General features: G+C 51.2%; 1 non-coding gene across 1 annotated transcript; it reads left to right on the top strand.

Annotated features, from left to right (window-relative positions):
* Window positions 1-5,990: 5,990 nt before the first annotated feature.
* Window positions 5,991-6,063, top strand: TRNAM-CAU (transfer RNA methionine (anticodon CAU)). Its single transcript has one exon. It is a non-coding gene; the product is annotated as a tRNA-Met (tRNA).

Genomic DNA, 6,063 nt, shown 5'->3' with positions numbered 1-6,063 from the left:
AGTGGCACAGAACAAGAAGGGCAAGGATGCTGTGTATGCGCGGGGAACGTGGCATCATGACAGGAAGCAGAGCGGCAATCTTGGGCTAAGTACTCAGGAGGCTGAGGCATGAGAATTGCTTAAGCCCAGCAGGTGGAGGTTACAGTGAGCCGAGATCGCGCCAATGCACTCCAGCCTGGGTGGCAGAGTGAGACTCCACCTCAATAAATAAAAAATATAAATAAATAAATATAAAAAGTCCATCACTGCCTCTGAGATTTGACATGCCACCTTTATCGTATACTAAATTCCCATTTGTACTTAGGTCTATTCTGTACTTTCTTTCCTATTCCATTGGTCTGTCTGCCTGTTCATGTGGCCAATGCCACACTGTTCTAATTACAGAGGCTTTATAGTTTGTTTTAATAGCCCATAGGGCTAGGCCCCCACTTTGTGTCAGTTTTTCCCTGGCTATTCCAGCATGTTTATTTTCCATAGAAACTTTAGTATCAACTTACCAACTCCATGAAACAAAGCTTGTTAGTATTTTTATAAGAATGGCATTCAATTTATAAATCAACTTGGAGGGAATGGGCATCTTGATCATGAGTTGTGATAGCCAAAAACAAGGGATGTCTTCCCACTCCACACGCTTTTGTGTCTTCCAGAAGTGTTGTAAAATTTTCCTTTTATAGATTTTGCACATTTAAGTTTATCTCTATTTAATCTTCTTTGTTGCTATTATACATGGGCTTTTCTTAAGTCCTCTAACCTAAGTATTGTTTGTGTATATCAACGCCATTGATTTCTGTAAGCTGATTTTCCAGAAAAAGGCTAAAACTACAAAGGAGATGGTGCCAAGGCTTGAGCGCTGAGCCCAGCTGCAGATCTAAGACAATGCTGGCTATGAGGACATGCCAGCATCTTGAACTGGGAGGAGATAAGAAGAGAAAAGGCCAAGTGATTCAGTTCTAAATTTATCTTTTGTTTTATTATGAAGACAATAAAATCTTGAGGTTATGTTCACTTCAAAGAAAAGAAATGTATGATGAATTAATTACACTGTAAATAAATCCTTTTTTGTGGGTGAGTAGCAGGCATTCCTCAGTTATCCCAGTGGGAACCAGGGGAATATAACGGGCCTGAAATCTGGCAGCTCTGGAAGCCGCTCCTACTTCATAGCAGAGGGTCTTGAGAATAACTGGACCCACTCCATACCAGGTGGTGAGGAGAGAGGGCTCAGCCAGGCCAGGAGAGATCCTCCAGCTCTAAGTGGCCGCAAGTCAGTGATCAGTGACAATCAGTAATCAGCCACTGCCTTCCCGTGCTAGGCACCTTCTGTCCACTCTATAATATAACCTCCCTTCAGCAGCCCATGAAATAGATTCAGGTATGATCACCATTTTATGGGAGCAGAGAGGTTAAGATACTTGTCGAAGGTCTCACAGCCAAGCATGGCAGACCTGGGGATGAATAGATCACTCCAGCAACTGCGCACAGTTGTTTCCAGGACTAACCCCATCATTTCATAGAGAAGAAACAAGCCCAGAGAGGGAAGAGACATTCTCAAAGTCACACAGCCAGTCCAGGTCTCCTACGCAGCGCCCTTTGCATCCACGGTCATATCTTGGGGTGTAAGATGCAATGCAAGGCTTCCCCCTGGAGGAAGGGCCGGAAATTGCAGACAGCCCAACCAGAGGCCCTGGGCAGCTTCACTCTGCGTGGTGGTGGATTTAGTGACCTGCCCCAGGAGGTTCTCCTTTCTTCTTCTTTTTTATTTACTTTATTTTATTATTTTATTTTATCGCCCAGGCTAGAGTGCAGTGGCACCATCTCGGCTCACTGCAACCTCCGCCTCCTGGGTTCAAGTGATTCTCCCGCCTCGGCCTCCTGAGTAGCTGGGATTACAGGCACGTGCCACCACATCCAGCTAATTCCTCTGTACTTTTAGTAGAGACGGGTTTCACCATGTGGGCCAGACTGATCTCGAACTCCTGACCTCAGGTGAGCTGCCCGCCTCGGCCTCCCAAAGTGCTGGGATTACAGGTATGAGCCACCGCGCCCAGCCTTTATTTTTTGAAACAGGGTCTCTGTCACTCAAGCACGAGTGCAGTGGCATGATCTTAGCTCACTGCTGCCTCAAACTCCTGGGCACAAGTGATCCTCCTGCCTCAGCCTCCCAAGTAGCTGGGATGACACGTGCATCGTGCATGACACCACACCCAGCTAATCTTTTTTTTTTTTTTTTTTGTAGAGATGGGGGTTTCACTTTGTTGCCCAGGCTGGTCTCAAACTCTTGGGCTCAAGCAATCCTCCTGCCTTGGTCTCCCAAAGTGCTGGGACTACAGGCGTGAGCCACTGCATTGCGCTCCTCTCTTACTAGCGCCCCACTGTGGAATCTTCAGGACCCTGTTGGTGAAGTCATATCAGGGGCCCTGTATACACAAGGGAATTTTTCCTCTCACTGCATAACTGAAATTATTGACTGTCTCAAGACCTATAGATTCAAGTTCCAGGAAGTCCCTAACAAAAAAGAAGAAAGAAAGGGTCGAGTGCCATGGCTCATGCCTGTAATCTCAGCACTTTGAGACCCCCTGTCTCTACAAAAAAAAAAAAAAAAATTGTTTTTAACTACCCAGGTGTGGTGGTGTACACCTGTAGTTCCAACTACTCCAGAGACTGAGGCAGGAGGATTGCTTGAGGCCAGGAGTTCAAGGCTGAGGACTGCTTGAGGCCAGGATTTCAAGACTGAGGATTGCTTAAGGCCAGGAGTTGAAGCCTGCTGTGAACAGTGATTACCCTGCTGCACTCCAGCCTGGGTGACAGAGCTTGAGAGCCTGTCTCTCAAACCAAAAAAAAAAAAAAACCACCTAGAGAGAGATGGCTTTCCATGTCAGAGACACTGGGATGGATACAGTAGAGACAAAACCTGAGTGGATGGCACTGTCTATCCTCACAAAAGTTATGACTTCTTGGATGGCTCAGATGCACAATCTGGTGAGCAGAGAGCTGGGATAGGCCAGGGAAAGGACCAAATGCCAGCCAAAGACAGGCACAAGGGCCACCTCTAATCCCAGCACTTTGGGAGGCCAAGGTGGGAAGACCACTTGAGGTCAGGACTTTGAGACCAGCGTGGCCAATGTGGTGAAACCCCATCTCTACTAAAAATACAAAAATTAGCCGGGGGTGGTAGCACATGCCTGTAATCCCAGCTCCTCAGGAGGCTGAGGCACAAGAACCACTTGAACCCGGGAGGCGGAGGTTGTAGTGAGCTGAGATCATGCCACTGCACTCCATCCTGGACAACAAAGCAAGACTCTGTCTAAAAACAAACACACAAATGTCAGCCAAAGAAGTGAGGGGTCTCCTCACAGTTGGGATCATCTCTGAGCTGAGTGTGAAAGGTGAACGGTTTCAGGCATAAAGAAGACAGTAAGAAATGCCTGGGGAGACAGAGAAGGCATGGCCGGTGCCTTTCTCACTGGTCTTTGGTGCTGCTGCCTCCCCTCCACTCCTCCCTCCCTGCGCACCAAAGTCCTGGGGCTGCTCCAATGGCCGACTCCTTCCAATCTTCCACTGCTTCCCCCCTCCCCGTTGATCATGCCAGCCTCATCTCACAGCCACCCCTGCCCCCGGCATTGTCCATGTCTCCTGTTCTCACCACACACCCAGCCTCACACACCCACCCCTAACACTGAACGCTCAGATCTCTGCTTCCTACATAGAACTGTCTACAATCTCGACATTTCACAAATCAATACGCAAAACCTTCTTCCTGCATACATGCTGCAAGGGATTCAGAAAACTCCATACCAGCCTCTGCCCCTATGAAAGAGAAGTCAGCTCAGGGAAAGAGGAAAGGCACAAAGAAGTAGCAGAGAAAGAACATTCCCTGCTAGTTCTAGGCCACTGTGGCAAGGGGAACCCAGAAGGAAGGGTTTTGTGGACCACGAATGCTGGAGTAGAACTGGGTAAGTGGGAGGATGGCAGGAAGGTTTGCACGGGTCCGTGGAAGTGCATGGCCTGTTTCATCCGGGTGGGAGAGTATGGGCTGGCCTTGTCCTTGCAGGGCCCTGTGGAATATTTCCCCAAAGGCTGGGGGAAGCCACTCAAGGTTAGGAGCACTGACATCTTGAAAAATGTGTTTAAAGGGATTGCTAGAACTAACTACATTCCTTCCCTCTATAGCTTCTCTGGCTGAGCAGCTTTTCAGAGCACCTGGGAACCACCCCTACTGGGGATGCTGCCTGTCCATCCGCTCCCCAGGGCAGTGTGTGTATGACCCCAAGATGAACAGGAGGGGAGCCCCAAATTCAAGGCTGGCTGGTGGCATAGAGAACCACACCCAGGACATAGACTCCGGGCAGTGCTTTCCTCCCTTCACACTCTCCCTCCTGCGCTGAACCTGGAATGGAGACACCAGCAGAGGGCAACTTGAGGGTGGGATCCAGAGCCCCCCTTTCCCCATACCTCTGGGCACGTGGAATGTGGCCCGCCCAGTGGTGGCTCAGATCCTGTCTGTGGATTGCAGAGGTCCCACCCTAATGGAGAAGATAGGACTGACACACAGAGAACAACTGAGAACCCCCTCAAACCCTGGGATGTGCTAGTCACCACGTGCCCTAGGAGATCAGAGAAGGAAGAATCAGAGTGACCACTGTGCAAGAAATCACCCGAAACCAGTTCCCAAAGGAGCACCGAAACCCGAACAGAAGAGCAGGTGTGTGCGTTGGGGGTTGGGGGTAGAAGAGACTAGTCCTATCAGGTATTGAAATATATGATTGGTTATCTGGTGAAAACAAGCAAAAATGTCACAAGGGCTTAGAGAATGAGTAAGCCGGCAAGTTCAACGTCGTCATCTTACCCAGGATGGTTTTTGGGCAATGGGATGGGGTAAAGACTCCCTGAGCCAGTAATTTCCCTGAAAGAGTGAGGAGGGAATCTTGAGATGGGGAGAGTTCCCTCCACCCACCTATCCACTCGCCCATCCCTCCCCGCACCCTTTATTCCTGTCATCTTTTCATGTGACAATAAATTGGAGAGCCCTGCTCTGAGGGAGCAGTGCGACTCTGCTGCCCTTCAAAATGAGAGGCCCCTATGTGTAACCAGGAAGCAAGAGTATTTGAAAAATAAGAGAGAAAAAGAAAAGCGCGGGATGCAAAAAAAAAAAAAAAAAAAAAAAAGAATCGGCAAGTCCAAGGCAACCATAACTTCTTCCCTCCATTTGCCGACTGAATTCACGTCCAAGAATCTTCTGGAACCTTCCCTCCCTGCTTCCACCTCGCCCCACCCCGACTTCAGGGCCTGGGCTTGGAGATTTCACACCCCATACCCCTTCTCCGCCCTCCTGCCCGTCTGCCATGCCCTCCTGCTCCCCAGGGCCCTACCCACCCCTTGCTCCGGGGTCGCCCCTGACGCCAACCGCGGCTGACGTCGCACGCTCCAGCCTCAGTCCACCCTGGGACCCTGCATTTGGCAGCCACGCGAGCCCCTCTCCAGCCCAATCAAGCGGCCGTCGCCCTGGAGACTGAAGACCCCTACTGGGGTCACCCCTTGCAGCCTCCTCTCCCATGCTCGCCAGTCCTCACCACCCCCGCCGCTTGCACCAGACCCAGGCGCTCGTCCTCCGCTTCCCCTGCACCCCGGCCTGGTCACACCTCGGAGCTTGTCCCCACCTGGCCGTGCCCAGAGTCTGCCCGCCGGGTATCCCATACACACCGCTGGGCCTCACTGCCTCTCGGTGAGCTGTGGTGTCTCGGGTCCTAGTCCCCACGAAGCTGCGACCGGCAGGCAGCTTTCTTCCCTGCGCGGGGCTCGTTCCCTGAGCCCAGGCCGCTCCGTGGCTGCAAGAGCTACCTTCCCACCCACGTGTCCCCAGGTGTGCGCACAAGCCCAGGGTGAGACCAGGGGCTGCTCCCTGCAGAGGCCGACCTTGCAGGGGCGACTCTGTGAGTGCAAGGGGCTGCAGGCGTTTTATTATAGAAGGTAGAAACCTTACGCAGGTAAAGGCCGCCCTCTTAGCGCAGTGGGCAGCGCGTCAGTCTCATAATCTGAAGGTCCTGAGTTCGAGCCTCAGAGAGGGCA

Source organism: Macaca mulatta, chromosome 20 (genome assembly GCF_049350105.2).
Source record: "Macaca mulatta isolate MMU2019108-1 chromosome 20, T2T-MMU8v2.0, whole genome shotgun sequence".
Lineage (NCBI taxonomy): Eukaryota > Metazoa > Chordata > Mammalia > Primates > Cercopithecidae > Macaca > Macaca mulatta.
Note: the sequence above shows the minus strand (reverse complement) of the source record. Positions and strands in the feature narration are given on the sequence as shown.